The sequence below is a fragment of the Hakea prostrata genome, chromosome 3 (genome assembly GCF_041222555.1).
Source record: "Hakea prostrata isolate BN-2017 chromosome 3, UWA_Hpros_2, whole genome shotgun sequence".
NCBI lineage: Eukaryota > Viridiplantae > Streptophyta > Magnoliopsida > Proteales > Proteaceae > Hakea > Hakea prostrata.
In genome coordinates this window covers 62820213-62835785 of record NC_142602.1, presented here as the reverse complement: position 1 = coordinate 62835785, position 15573 = coordinate 62820213, and the positions used below count along the sequence as shown (strand labels likewise).

Genomic DNA, 15573 nt, shown 5'->3' with positions numbered 1-15573 from the left:
GCAATGTCCTCAATGCATGCATGCTAAAGAAGGAAGACAAATGAGGGGTATACCTTTCAGTCAAGATGTGCTTTTCATGGGAAGCTTTAGTCTTTCTTCAATATCAATGTATGATGGGGAAGACACTCCAAATAAGAAAAATCGTGAATCGAAAAATCATCTCTAAAGATCTCAAGAAAAACATTCACAATGTTAAAAAAAATTCTCATCATACGTTGATGTTCTCTAGAAGGTTTTGTATCTTTCATAAGATGAATATGATGTTGTTCAATGGAAGGTCTTAGACCTTTGATATGAGTGACAAACCAACCCAATGCTTCTCTATTATCATTCAACAGCGTGATCAACTCTTCTGCTTTGTCAGAAGTTAAATCAGAGACAACAATAATAGGAAGATGATTATCTTCTCTCAGGAAAACATACTTTAAATTAGAAGGCAACTCTTTCAATTCTAGCTTGGGGGGGTTTAATTATTGAGGGCTTGGGAATGGAGATGGAGATGGATAGAGGTTTAATAGGCTCCAAAGGTGTATGAAAATTTAAGACTTCAGAAAAGAAAGTTTCACCATCATCATCCAACATATCCATACATTCTTGAAATTTAGAATCAAAATCAATCCCAAAATTGGTAATCACATCATTAGGAAAATCAAAAGATTCCTCAAGCATATTGATCTCTTCTTCTATTTGTGGTTGTTTCCCTATCCTAAACATATTAAACTCTACAGTTTGATTTCCAAAAGATAACTGTAAGAGGCCATTTCGACAATTGATTAATGCATTACTAGTAGCCAAAAATGGTCTTCCTAAAATTATTGGGATTTCATCCTTGATTGAAAAAGGTTTAGTATCTAGCACAATGAAATCAACTGGAAAAATAAATTCTCCCACCTTCAGTAAAACATCTTCAACCATTCCTTTAGGAATCTTAACTGACCTATCTGCCAACTGAAGAATAGTTCTAGTTGCTTTCAATTCTCCCAATCCTAGTTGCTTATAAACATGGTAAGGCAGAAGATTCACACTTGCACCAAGATCAAGTAAAGCATGTTTAATGTGTGTATTGCCTATGACACAAGCTATAGTGGGGCTCCCTGGATCCTTATACTTGGTTGCTATAGGTTGAGTAATTATGAAACTAATGTTACCTGCTAAGAACGCCTTTTTGGGAATGCTAGTGATTCTTTTATGAGTGCATAAATCTTTCAACACTTTTGCATAGGCGGGGATCTGGGATATGGCATCCAAAAGAGGGATATTCACTTCTATCTTTTTGAAGACATCAAAAGTTTTCTCCATAGTTGCAGTCTTCTTCTTATTAACTAGACGACTGGGATAAGGGGCCTGCAGAACATAAGGACTCTTATTTGAAATCTGCTCTTCTCTCATAGTTTTTGATAGTGGTTCACCAAACTTAGGTACTGCTAAAGCAACTGGCTCATCCTCAACTTCTATGGGTTCCTAAGACAAACTTTTATTAGGAGATACTTGAACATTCTCCTCATCACAGTGGTCACTAATCTTGCTCTTTTCATTAATATGTGACTCACCGGTTAAATACATTTTCCCACTTCTCAATGCAGACACAGAATTAATTGAAGCTAAAGAAGAATGGGAGGATTCAACTTGGTTGACTTGAGTTTGTGGTCTTTGTTGAATCTAAATCCTAGGATTTAACAGGTTGGCTAGGCATTTTACGTTTTTCTCACTCAGACAAAGCACTCGCAAGAGTGTAAATTTGTTTTTCCATATTATGCATAGAAGTCATGAAGGTGCTGGAAAGTACTTCCATATTCTTCTCTAAGGAAGAGAGACGAGAAAACTCTGGATTGTTACCTCTGTTGAAACTAGGTGATGATTGATTTTGTGCAATGTGAGGCATATGAGGCACAATAGGTGGATTGACAGGCCTAGCTAAATTGGCATTCTGAAAATTTGGGGCTTGAGGGAACTGGACATTTGTATTATGAGAAAATTGGGCATTTTGCTTTTGAGGGGCACCAAATTGATTTTGTGCGGAATAATTGCTTAATCTATTTTGGTTTTGCCCTTGAGACCATGAAAAGTTAGGATGATTCTTCCACCTAGGATTATACGTGTTACTGTACGGGTTTGAAACATTGCACTGACATTTTCATATTGGCCTCCAAAATAGCTAGGACATTCCTCAATTACATGCATAGGAGACTGACACCATGCACACATAGCAATATGTTTGTCAACAAAATGTGCTTGACTAGGTGGTGGTGGTGCAGCTTTAACTACCAAAGTCTCTAACTTTTTCAAAAGACTATCTATTTGTGCTTCCTTATGAACTTGGCTATCAACAAGATATCCCCTACTAGTCCTTTCAGAATCTTGGGTTGACTCCCATTCTCTAGTTCTATCTGCTAGGTCTAAAAGAAATTCCCAAGCTTCGGAATCATCAGTGAATGATGTAAATCCTGTGGGGCACATAGATTCCAAGAGTTGCTTTGTTTGATAATCGATACCCTCATAAATTATTTGGCATAAATGCCATAATTCTATACCATGGTGAGGGCATTCTTGGAGAAGGCTTTGAAACGTCTCCATTACCTTAGCAAATGACTCATTGGGTTTTTGACGAAATTGAAAAATATCATTTCTTATTTTAATCGTCTTAGGGAAAGGAAAGAATTTCTTCAAGAATAGGACAATAAATTGTTCCCATGTGGTAATGCTATCCCTAGGTAAGCTATAAAGCCACTTTTTGGCTTGATCCTTTAATGCAAATGTAATAAACCGTAGTCTTACAGCATCATCAGTGAGTTGTTGTACCTTCATAAGGGCACAAACCTCCTCAAACTCCCTAAGGAACAAATATGCATCTTGATCAGATAATCCATGAAATTGGGGTAACATAGACAGATAATGAGATTTGAGCTCAAAATTATTACCCCTCACTTCAGGTAAACGTATACAGGAAGGTTGTGCAGATCGGGTAGGATAAAATCTATCCCTAAGACTCTTAGGTGGAGGTGGTGGAGGTAGACCTTCCATGATCAAGTTAGACACTCGAACAATTCTATTTGTAGAATCACGAGTCCAGACACACATGCACTAACCACCTAATGCAATTAATGGCTCTTATGAAAGAATGAGATTTTTTTCTTCTAAATAAATAAAGAAACTACAGAATAAAAGAAAAGAAAATAACAAAAACGAAGGGAAAGTAGTGAATTTCCCACCACAAAGATTGAAACAATGATTCCAAAACTGTAAAGTTGCTGTATAGCTGAGCGCTGTATAGGTTTGACAGCAAGGGAATCCGTATAGTCTTCGGAGCCACCTACAATCGAATCCTGGGGATTCTGCAGTAGAGTGGGGACTACTATACGTTTTTGTTTCTACTCAAGTTAAGAGTAATATCTTTGAATTTTTTTTTAAACACTTCGATTTACCTAAGAATGAGAAAAATAAAGTGGACTAATATCTCCCGGCAGCGGCGCCAAAAATTTGTCTGTGAAATTTAAAAGTAATGCGAGAGTGGAATGATCTAATTTTTGTTAACTAATTAACAAAACTAAACGATCCTAATCTATACGTCTAATGCAATCGAATTGAAACGAAAAATAAATTAAACACAATCAATGCATAAATAAAAGACAGGAAAAAAATGCGAACAATAAAAATTAAACCAGTTAGTATGTTAAAGCAACAAGAAAATTTAGTTCATAGCAAAAATGCAGATGCAACACCACCTGTTGTTGTGACTAAAATATCCACTGCTGGTTTATACCGGCCAAACCAATCTTAGCGGGGTTCGATTGAGAGATAAAGGAAGGATGATCGGCGACGTCCAAAGAGGAGCGATGATCCGATGGCTGTGATTGAAAAAGTGTTATAAGCGGGAAAGCTAGTATAAAAGCGAGGGAAGATTCGTAAGAAGGTAAGTCTCTGGAATCAACCAAACTCTAAACTCACTCTGATTGAACTCCATTACAAGCACTTTAGAAGCTCCAGAGAGCTCTGAAACATAAACTGAACCATACTGACTAGATCGTCGGAGACGAGACGCCGATCAAGACGATCGGCTCCGTTTCTTACTGGTATTCTGTTTCTTTCAGGAGTGAGAGGTTGATCGATCGAAGAGCAAACCAGATCGAATTAGATCTGAGGAGTTCGGTGCGGAAAACTATGGTTCAAGGCGATCGGCAGAAATAACACCAACATTTTGGCGTCGTCTGTGGCAAACGTAACTGGAACAAGTTCAGAATAGAAGCTATGGCTCAATCACCTGAGCGGGAGGAAGAATTACCGATAGAAATGGCGGAAACAAGCCAGAGGGAGCCGAGGAGAGTAAATCCAAAAAGAAGAACAAGAGAAGTGGTTTCGATACCACAAATCCCGATGATGCAGACTTGACAGAGGCAGAGAATGATAGAGGATCATTCACCTCGTCCAACTGATCAGTTCGAAAGGCAAGAGAAGCAATTGGTGGATACATTGGCGGCATCTCGTCCAGAGCTAGATCCAAATCTGATAATTGAACGATTTGAGAGCATGCAGCACCAAATCCTGAAGACACAAAATCTGATGAGGACATTCATCAAGAAAATTGGAGTCCATCTTGAGGAAAGAGTTCCGATCTCATCAGGTGGAAGATCTCAAACTTTTTCCCGAGCAAAGACGACCTCTGTCCCGAATTCTCAGATTCAAAAGTCAGGAGGAAGCCGAAGAAGATCAATTCTTAAGGAAGGATCAGGAGAGAGTGCAGATCCAAACTATATTCCAATGGAGACTGAAGATCGAGGATCGTCCAAGGATGATCAATTGAGTCATATCTGGAGCAAAAAGAGTAGAAGCGTTGGAGATCGGAGAGATAAGAAGGAAACAGGAAGATCAGGAGATAGCAGATCTGAAGTTCATGGATCGAAAATCAGTAAAAGATTTCGTATCCTTGACGATCAAATTCAGCGACTGGCGAACAAAGATGACGGAGAAAAAGTTAAGGAAATGATGAACCAAAATCCATTTGCTAAAGATATTATGTTAGCACCATTGCCGCGCAATTTTAAACTTCCGACATTCATGATGTATGATGGAAGCACAAATCCAATGGAACACCTGGCTCAGTTCAATTCTGTTATGATGCTGGCAGGTAATTCTGATGTTTTAAAGTGTTAGTCATTTCCATTTTCGTTGAAAGGATCTGCAACAACTTGGTTCTTTAGCTTATTACCAGATTCCATTAAGGATTTTAAGGATTTGACGAAAGTATTCTTGTCAAGGTTCCAAAGTAGTATGAAGAGTAGCAAAACTGTTGATAATTTGGCTGCAATCCGGAAAAAATCAGGAGAATCAGTTCGAAATTACATGAAGAGATTCAATCAGGAGTCAATTCAGATTAAAAATTTGAATGAGGCAGTAGCGTATGACGCTATGTTCAGAGGTCTAACAGATGAGCATCTTTTGGAATTCCTGATCATGAACAAGTAGGCAAATATTGCGGAACTGACGACTCGCTGTAACCAGTATGCAAACATGAAGGATATTCTTCAGGCAAGAAAAGAAACTGATGGCAATGGAGTTAAAAAGAAAGATGATGGAGTTGTGAGATCTGATCAGAGAGATCAGAGAGATCGGAGGAATAACAGGAATTTTCCAAAAAATATTCTTGATCGTCAATACAGAATGGACATTCCAAGACCATTTCAGGAAAACTATACTCCTCTCAACACAAGAAGATCAGAAATTCTGATGCAAATTCAACATCAAGGAATTATGAAGTGACCATTACCAATGATAGCAAAGGCGGACGGGAGGAATCCGAATAGATTCTGTAGATATCACAAGGATCATGGTCATGATACTGATGATTGCAGAATTTTGAAAAATGAAATTGAGCGATTAATCAGTCAGGGGAGGGATATCCACTGCCGGTTTATACCGGCCAAACCAATCTTAGCGGGGTTCGATTGAGAGATAAAGGAAGGATGATTAGCGACATCCAAAGAGGAGCGATGATCCGATGGCTGTGATTGAAAAAGTGTCATAAGCGGGAAAGCTAGTATAAAAGTGAGGGAAGATTCGTAAGAAGGTAAGTCTCTGGAAACAACCAAACTCTAAACTCACTCTGATTGAACTCCATTACAAGCACTTTAGAAGCTCCATAGAGCTCTGAAACATAAACTGAACCATACTGACTAGATCGTCGGAGACGAGACGCCGATCAAGACGATCGGCTCCGTTTCATATTGGTATTCTGTTTCTTTCAGGAGTGAGAGGTTGATCGATCGAAGAGCAAACCAGATTGAATCAGATCTGAGGAGTTCGGTGCGGAAAACTACGGTTCAAGGCGATCGGCAGAAATAGCACCAACACCCGTCACCAGAAGCAGAGGCACGACTGTAGGCTTGCTCAGGTTATGTGGTCCGAGATGATGAATGAATAGGCAGAAAGTAAATAACAGAAAGTAAATAACAAAGCAATAAACAAAGCAATAAAAGGAAAAGAAAGCCTTAACCAAAGAGAGGCACGACGGTAGGCATCTCTGATCAAGGATCCAGGGGAAGGGAGAACAATAAATAATGCTGAAAGTAAATCCTAATTAAGAATATGGAGGGGTAGATAGAAGCGGGAATGGAGGGAGGAGAGAAGATTAATAAGGAAGGTTACTTACTTGTTAATTGAACAAACGATTCGAATCTCAACCAACCCTAACAACCAGATCTAGATCTAGAATGATCTAAATCTGCAATTGCTAGACCTAGAGAAAAACGAATCTAAAAAAAATTGAAACTTGAACTTGAATTGCATTACATAAAAAGATTAAACCTAAACATTGAATCTAGAAATTTAAATCTCACTAATGCAAGCAAAGAAAACTAGAGAAACCTAAATAAACTGAAGAGAGAAGAAAGAATGCTTCTACTAAGCTCTAGAGCACCTTCTCCTTTATTGGAGTATGCTCTCCTTTTATAGAGTTTACATGAGATATGAAGCACGACTGAATTTGAATAAAACTCAGGGTTTCTATTTGACTCAGCCAATTAGGGTTTTGACGTAGTAATCGCGCCAACTTAGAGAGATCATATGCATAATTCCACCGTTGGATTTGAGGTTTAAGTAGTCGTGAAGCTCTCAAAAAATCAGCACGATCGGACATCGGATGACCGTTCGATGAAGGGTTTGATTGAAACTGGACGGGGGCATTCAAAAACGGAATTTTTCCTCTTTTTCTTTCTGAATATAATTCTTTTTCCTCTTTTTCTTTCTTTAATTAAATCCAAGATAGGAAATAAGATATTGAGGTATGCAAGGACTCTTTTCCATTTGGACTCTCTCAATAATATCTCTATAGATTTGATTTAAAATCTCAGCCGTAGATCAAATTTGCCTTCTTATCTCTTCAATATTTCAGAGTTGACCCATAATCACACATCTCTAGCCGATCATGTTCCAGATCAAGCCCATTTTCGCATTTGAGAATTTGATGAATTTCTTGACGTGTAAAATAGCATGATTCAAGCCCAAAACTGTAAAACCCAGCCCTAACCTTGACCCGGAAACCTTGTTATTTGTAGGTCCGATGACCCGAAGTAAAGTAAGAAGTCAGCTTTGGGCCATCCCAGTAGAAGACTTGGTGTCTGGCTTTGAATCCATGAAAGTTGATGATGAGGTTCTATTTATGGAAACTGAATCCTGATGAAGATCTAATTAGTTGATGGACTTGGAGTGCTCTCTATCTTGGTTTGAAGGCATTTCTACCTATTAGGTAAGTCACTTGACTTGTGTGCAAAACCCCTTTTGAATTGGATTTGATCTCGGACCTTCAATTCCCTCGTTTTGGTCTTCGTTGTCAAGCATTGGTCGATCGATTGGTCGACTGGGCCAGTCGACCAATCCACTCGACCAATGAGTGCTGTCTTTGGCAATTAGGTTGTTCTTGCTCTATTTAAGTCCAATCTCGAGTCCACTTCGTATTTGCTGCCTCCAAACTCTCTGGAACGAACCAAAGACCTCTGCAAGTCATCTCTCTTGCATCCTTGGTGTTTTCTTGACGGATCTTCGTCGAAACTCTTCTTTTTGCATCAAAAGGTATGTCTACTCTCTCTTCTTCTCCTCCATCTTTGTTTTTCTTTCCTTTTTGAGTTGAGACAGTAGAAGAGATGCTGCATTCTCTGTTGCAAACATCTCTCGAACATGTTCTCATGATCATCCTAAGGATTTGAGGCTAGAACAATGATCTTAACCATGATCATTGCAAGCTTTTGAAGGAATCATGATCAAACCATGATCTAATCTCTGTTAAACTTCTAATCTGAATTCTGATCTCTTTGGATCTTCTATGTTGATCATGTTAGTAGTTAATTACTGTGTTTTCTTCCCATGATCCATAATCTATAGATTTCTAGTTGTTCTCTTCTACCATACTATGTGTTCTTCATGATGCATGGTAGTTACATATATGGTAGGTTTTATTTCCTTATTTAGATTTATACTTCTAAGCCTTATTCCATGAAGATCTATGTATGTTTTCATGATACCATTACCGAAAGCAATGATCCATCCTCCTATTGTTCTTGTCTTTGTTTTCTATTTCAAATTCATCAAGATCCATGGTTGAGTTAATTATGGTAACTTTTTGTTTCCTAATTTGGATCTTGATACCTTGATTGGATTAGTGTTTTGAGGTCCCCTATTTGTTAGAATACTACTGATGTAGTCTACCCCTTGATTAGTACCCTTTTGAACCACCAAATTCGGATTTCATATCTTAAAACTCTGTTTTTTTAGGTTATCGTCGCATTGGTCGACTGATTGGTCGATCGGACCACTCGACCAATCCACTCGACCAATGAGTACAAAGCAACTCCAGATTTGGTCTGCTTTCGGATGTTTTGATATCTTTTCTGTTAGGGATCTTTCCTAATATGTTGTATATACTTGTTTAGGACCTTCTTCTCAAGTTTGCCAAGATCTTACTTGATTTCTTAGGATTCCTTTGCGAGTTATAAAAGGTAAGGATGGTTATTTCCTTAATTACATAGATAGCATGAATCTAGTTTCTATATTTGAATATCATTGATATGATTCCTAAATTAGATTCTTACAATGATATACTACTGTTGCATAACTTTGATTACAGTAGCATTATTTATTCATGTTGAATTGATTCATGTATGATTTACTTACCAATTATATACAAGTGATTGTACTTATTGATTTCTTTCCATATATGAAGTTACCATATATGTGATGATATGAATTGATGCATGTGTATGCTTAAGTATGGTTTGGAAAGGAGAGGTGTCCTTTCGACACTTCGTCCTTGGACTACTACGGGAATATTATGGGATGTTTCCGGAGATGCCCTCTGGACACCTTCCTAAACCGTTGGATGACATATCTAGGATTTGTCTAGTAGTGTTTGGCTAGGATGTCCTGTTATGTCGACCCTAATCGGAGGGGTATTGAGACCGAACGACCCGTGGTAGCAATGGGGATTCATGGGCGCTCAAGACCGGTAACCAACCCGTGAGAGGACAGGAATCACATTGTGGGGGCCATTTATTGGTAGGGTTGCATATGATTAGACTTGGGCTCACGGGCGCTTAAGACCGGTAACCAACCCGTGAGAGGACGTGAGAGCTTCCCGTTTACCATATGTGGATGATCAATAGGGTTGATGAGTCCGTAGTCCGAGTTGGTCGGTGCCATAGGATACGCCGACTCTAGTGTGAAGGATACCGGAAAGGATCGTCGGGGACGAGGAATGGAAGTATCCGGATCTCGACTTGATGTAACTAAGTAGAAGACTTGCATTTGGCTAGGTTTTACCCCGACATGCGCCAAGTACTTATACCAAATGGTTGTGAGAGAGTGTGTTGACTTAACCCCCGCCATGGTTTGTCCCGAGGGATGAAGGACCCATTACCAATCGGCTGCTCAAGACCGGTGAAATGATCCGTGAGAGAATCCAAGATATCTTAAATGGTTGAGGATGTGAGTGGACTTTCCTAAAGAAGTACGGTGTTATGACTTAAAGCATGTCCGCCAATAGAGACCAAGCATACATAGAGTTAGATTCATTCATTCATTGCTTGTCTCATATCATATTGCATTTATGTTTGTTCTGGAATTCCGCCATTTATGTTATTATGGATTTTTAATCGCTTTACCGAGTTTCTTTGAAACTCATTCCTTTATTGTACAATGTTGTTAGACTATCCTGCCGTGTACCGAGTACTATGACGGTCCCTATGAAGAAGCGCAAGGCGAAGAGGCATATCTCCAGGAAGGTGATTGCGGTTACCACAATTACTCTGAAGATTCCGCGAGTGGTTATGCTCCGTATGATGCTTAGTCCGACCATTGAGTGGAAGCGTCCTTGTGCTATTTATGAGATTTACACTTACAAGGATGTTGTCTATAAAGTGGAGAACAATTTAGTTACCCAATGTACTTGCTACTGGGATTAGGTTTTGTCTAGTTTATTCTTTTAGAGCTACTTTTCCGCTGGTTGTAAAGTGGGATTTTTGCCTCGCTTTACTTATCTGTTTGATACTCTGATTATATTTAGTATTCTGATTCATTTATGATTCCTTCTTTCTTTATTGGATCTATGGTTTATCTTCCGCACTTTTATTATGATTGTTCATGATTATGTTATTGTTTATGTGGGAGGTTGATCACTCGATACCTGATCTTCGGGCTGTGGATCACACTCTCGGGTATGCCAGATAGGGTACCGGCTGGGAGGGCGTGACAAAAACTCCAAATATTTGCTTAAATCTTGAAAGGCTTAAAATCTGCAAAAACAACATAAAACCCAAGGTAACTCCACTCTAAGTGTATAAAATGCATGCTTTATGCCCTAAGATTTCACACATAAATGTGCTCATCAATGGCCATCTGAGGATTTCTTGATCTTTAATTTGCATTAAAATCTCCGACCGTTGAGTATTTAGTGGTGTATACTCTGAATGATCAGGTGAACGTTGCCTCCATCCCAAACGTGCTTTTCTCCTTCGATCATTGTTCGGCACCTTCGAACCTTGGCCTTTTTCATAAGCCTTTTGTTCTTTATTGGTTGTCTTCATTTGTCCTTAACGTCAAGGATCTCTATTACTTCTGCCTACTTTTGACATCTCTGTACAAGCTCAGGATATGTGGTTGGCATATCCTGTAACAGTAATTCCAAGAGCCGCCTATTGGAGAGGCCTGTAAAGAGAGCTGTCTTGGCTACCTGTTCGTCCAAAGTTCTCGATCTCCATGGTAGCCTTGTTGAATCTTTGCAAGTAGTCCCGAATAGACTTGCTCCTTCCTTGCTTGACTGTGAATAGGGTCTCCTCGATCTTCTTGGTTTGGATCCCACTTTGGAACCAACCAATGAACTTTTGGGCTAGTTCATCAAAATCAACAATTCTTCTTGAAGGTAGGTTCAAGAAACACTTATGTACTGCTCCCGTGAGTGATGAGCCGAACACTTTGCATAAGATTTGATCGGAGTTACTAGCAACAGCCATTTTCTGTTGGTAGTAACTCATGTGGGCAATCAGATCCCCTAACACTCATGTGGGCAATTAGATCCCCTGACCCATCGAACTGGGAGAAGTTAGGAGCCTAAAATTGTGGGGGAACTCATACCTGGTGATGGCATCCACGAACTGGGGTTTTCTAATGATTGAGTAAATATCATCAAACCTTCTACCCCTCGTGAGTTGTCCCAAATTTTGATTGATGTCTGCCAGTTCTTGATTAATTAGTACTGCCCGAGTACCATTTGATTGGACACTGTCACGACCTGAACGTTGAGATGTTGTCGTATGCGTGCGTATTCCACATTCGAGTTTGGTAAGAGTTCCAGTTTGACTTCCTTGTGCCCGATCTTGAATGTTATGTTCATCCCATCTAGGCAATTCTCCAGTTCTTCTTACTCCCGAGCGCTCTTTTTGAATTCCTTACGGATCTTGGTTTCTTTCCTGGCTGAAGTTTTGGCCTTCAGTCTATTGTCTATTCCTTCGAGGAGAATGCCCTCGGACTGGAGAATTTCTTACCTCAGCCCTTCTTGCTCATCCTTGGGCTTCTTCCCTATCATGGAGATTAGGATGTCTTGGAGCTCCTAGGTGTCTGGCCACCGTTCGAAGCATTTGTTGCATTTCCAAAAATTGGATTTGCGTTTGGTCCATCTGTTCTTGATTGACCGGAACTATGCGAGCTTCATCATTTGGGTCATTCAGATGAACACCTTTGGCAACTTCTTCATCTTCATGGATTTCTCCGTCACAAACACAATTTCCTTCAGGGGGTTTCCTCCTAGAGGAGGAGGAAGATTTTGATTCCTCAAAGTTGTAGATCTAGTATCCACTATGGCTTTTTGAAGCGTTTCCCACAGACGATGCCAAATGATGCGTCTGAAAATGATTCAACCCTCAGATCCCTGCAAAACAAACGTCAGATGTGGCCCGTACAGCTTATTTGCAGAAGCACTCAGCAAGAGAACCGGAAAATGAAGCAAAATTTAAGAAGATCAGATATTGATAAACAAGAAGTGGCTAACATTAACACCATTAGCTTTTGGTGATCATTACCTTTAAAGCTCCAGCAAATTGTTTCAACATTTCTGATGGGGAGAAATTGTCAATTTCAGCTCCAAGAGCTGCTAGGGGGAGCCTTAACATCTGCACATAACCAGCGACATTGGATCTCATTTTTCTGGGGTCTACGTCACTTCTTTAGTGAAAATGAAGTTCATCAGCGTAGAACTAATAAACAAATTAGAGAACCAAATCCTCCGGTGCAAAGGGAGAACATATTTATAAGATGCAAATACACCAAAACGGCATCCTTACAGAGGAACAGAATACCAGCTTGCTTCTACATAGATTTGGTTGCAGCACAATGTCATTCACTGATCTATGCCCCCATTGGAATGAATTATTCACATTGTGGGGTTATGCATAATATATGATTAACAGGATTGGGGAGCATTCAAGAGCAGTCCAATAGATGCCACGCTGTCCAATAACCAGCTTCCTGGTATCCTTTCACGGTAGTATTGTTCATGCTTACTGAGAAGACCATAAACAAAAGCTGGTCTTCCCAAAGAGTAGTTGAAACTAGATGAGAAAGAAAACTGACAGAGCTGAAGAATGGAAAGCTAATCCAGTAAAACAACTCTGATGTAGTTATCTAGTTTCTGTTAGAGCTTCTTGTAAGTTGTTGCACCTTTTGGTTACAATGGAATCAACTGAAGTAAGATGTGTTAGCTGATTGTGGCATCAATTGAAGCAAGATGTTCAATTGCTCATCCGGGTGCCTTAGTGATGAACCTCCAGTAGGACCAGATAAACATTTCCACATAGTCCACAGAACATTTTGATGTGAACAGAAAGAATTTTCCCCCATCATGTCTTCTAATTGCTGAGGGAGAATGATGGTCTCAGACAATTATGATTTTTAATCCATATGACCTTGCAGTTAGTTATCTGTGATTGGATTGCCAGCAATGAAGTGTTAGGTCTTGGTCATGATAGAGGATGGCACTTGTAAAATCAGTGAGTTACCAGTTACTGTCAGCTGCAGAACAGGACACAGAAGATGTTGCCTGTCTCATCTCCATTTCTGATTCTTATTGTTTTGATGGTTAGTTATTGAGATTCATGGCTTCTTGTTAACATGATTTGGAGCATTTTACCTTGTATCTTTCTTGTTAAATTGTTTTTATTTTTTATATATTGTCTATTTAATCAACTGATATCCTCCTTGGATCTGTTTTCTTCTTCGCATAAACTGATGCATCAATGTTCCATGAATCCATATTATGGAACCAGAAATCTTGATTTGATTACAGTTACGTAAGTTTGAGATTTGGTTGGTCTTCTCTAAATACATTGGTCTTTTTTTGTTTTTTTAGTTAGGGAGCAATTGTCAACCAACTAAAGTCTGATCTGGAAAGTTTACGGGGAGAAATCAGGACACTGCTAGTTAGTATTATAACAACCGTTGACCCATTCAGTAGGAATATGCAGATTATGGCTCTTTTTGGTATCAATTCTCATTGTCTATTATGAGATTTTTTCATTGTTTTAAATGGTTTGGCATCCATTATCATTTTTATTTTTATTTAAAATAATAGAAAAACTTTCAAAATCCACAATGGATTAAAAGTCCATTATCGATTATGGGTGAAAAGTCATTCTCCTCATTTATGCGGGGGTATACTTAAAATTTTGAAGTTAAGATAGGGGTATAACAGTAAAAGCCCATTATTTTATAACAGCACTTCTCAAACCCTACCGCAAGCTTCTGGAAAAATTCTTCTCAAGTCTACGGTGGCTTCTCAAACCCTCTTTCCCTCTCAAGGAAGCTCTCAATTCAGTTTTTGATAAGAAATTTATCTAGTCAAGTGATTTACCAAAGGGAAAAACGAAACGAGAAATCATTGTGGAGTCAAGGTTTCATCTGCAACAATCCTCACCAAATCTTGTATGCCGGAGTGCGGTGGAAACCAGAGATGTGGCACGAGGCGAGACCGTCGGAGAGGAAAGTCCATGATTTGATGGACGCTGCTCGTAAGCGAGCTCAAAGACGAGCCGTGTTTCCCCCGTTGATGCTTCCTCCTTTGTTGGAGAAATCGTTGAGCAGTTTTAGATTTTTGGTGGCATGATATCTATCTCGCTTACCTTCTTTTTGATTTTGTCTGGTCATGGTGATATAGGCTCGATTTATGTCATTCACGTTTTGGATAATCTCTTCATTTGGTTTTCGAATTTTTGGGTTCAGCTCTATTTCCTTTATCGATGTTGATCTTATTTTGTAACTGTTTGGGTAATGAACAGATTCAGTTTACCTGAAGCTTCACAACCCAGCAATTCCTTGGCCTTGATCAACTGTTATGCTTCCAGACCCTGTTGCTTTAGAAGCCTTGTTAGCTTGATTTGGGTTTTGAATTTGGTTTTTAGTTTTGTGTTTGATGTTATACTAGTTTGATGTGGATATACTTATGTGTTACTTACAAAAAATGTATTGGAAGCTCTATTTTCTATTTTCACTCTGAAACAAAATCAGTTGCCCAACAGGGCAAAGTTGGGTGTTCTTCAATTTCTTGACTCACAGACAGCAGAGATCGAATCTGCAGATGCTTAACTTATTAACCCAGTTCTATTTCTCCCAATTTAAAACCTTGCAACAATAGCTGATTGAACAAAAATCTCCATGAGAACGGAGATCCAATAATGTAGGGTATCGGAAACAGAGGACTAGATCGAACTGGAGAAGGGGAAATCCAAGGGAAATCATTTTATTGTCAAACTTATTTTTCATTTTCTAGAAATTTTCATTTTGGCATACCAAACTTATTTTTCATTCCATAATTTATTGTCGACAAATGTCACCAAACCATTTGTCATTCTTGACCAATAATGAATTCTTATAAATATATTTTTTTAAATAGTCATAATAGACAATGAGAATTGATACCAAAAAGAGCTTATATCTATTATTTCATTATATTAAGAATCTGAATTTTCATCTCATGGAAATGCTCTTTGTATATCTCTGTACCATCTCCTTCATTGTTGCAGATTATGGCAGATGAGTTCATTG

The 15573-nt window shown here is 38.9% G+C and overlaps 1 non-coding gene across 1 annotated transcript; it reads left to right on the top strand.

Annotated features, from left to right (window-relative positions):
* Nucleotides 1-2527: 2527 nt before the first annotated feature.
* LOC149022717 (small nucleolar RNA R71) lies at nucleotides 2528-2634 on the top strand. Its single transcript, XR_016172632.1, has one exon. It is a non-coding gene; the product is annotated as a small nucleolar RNA R71 (small nucleolar RNA).
* Nucleotides 2635-15573: the final 12939 nt, after the last annotated feature.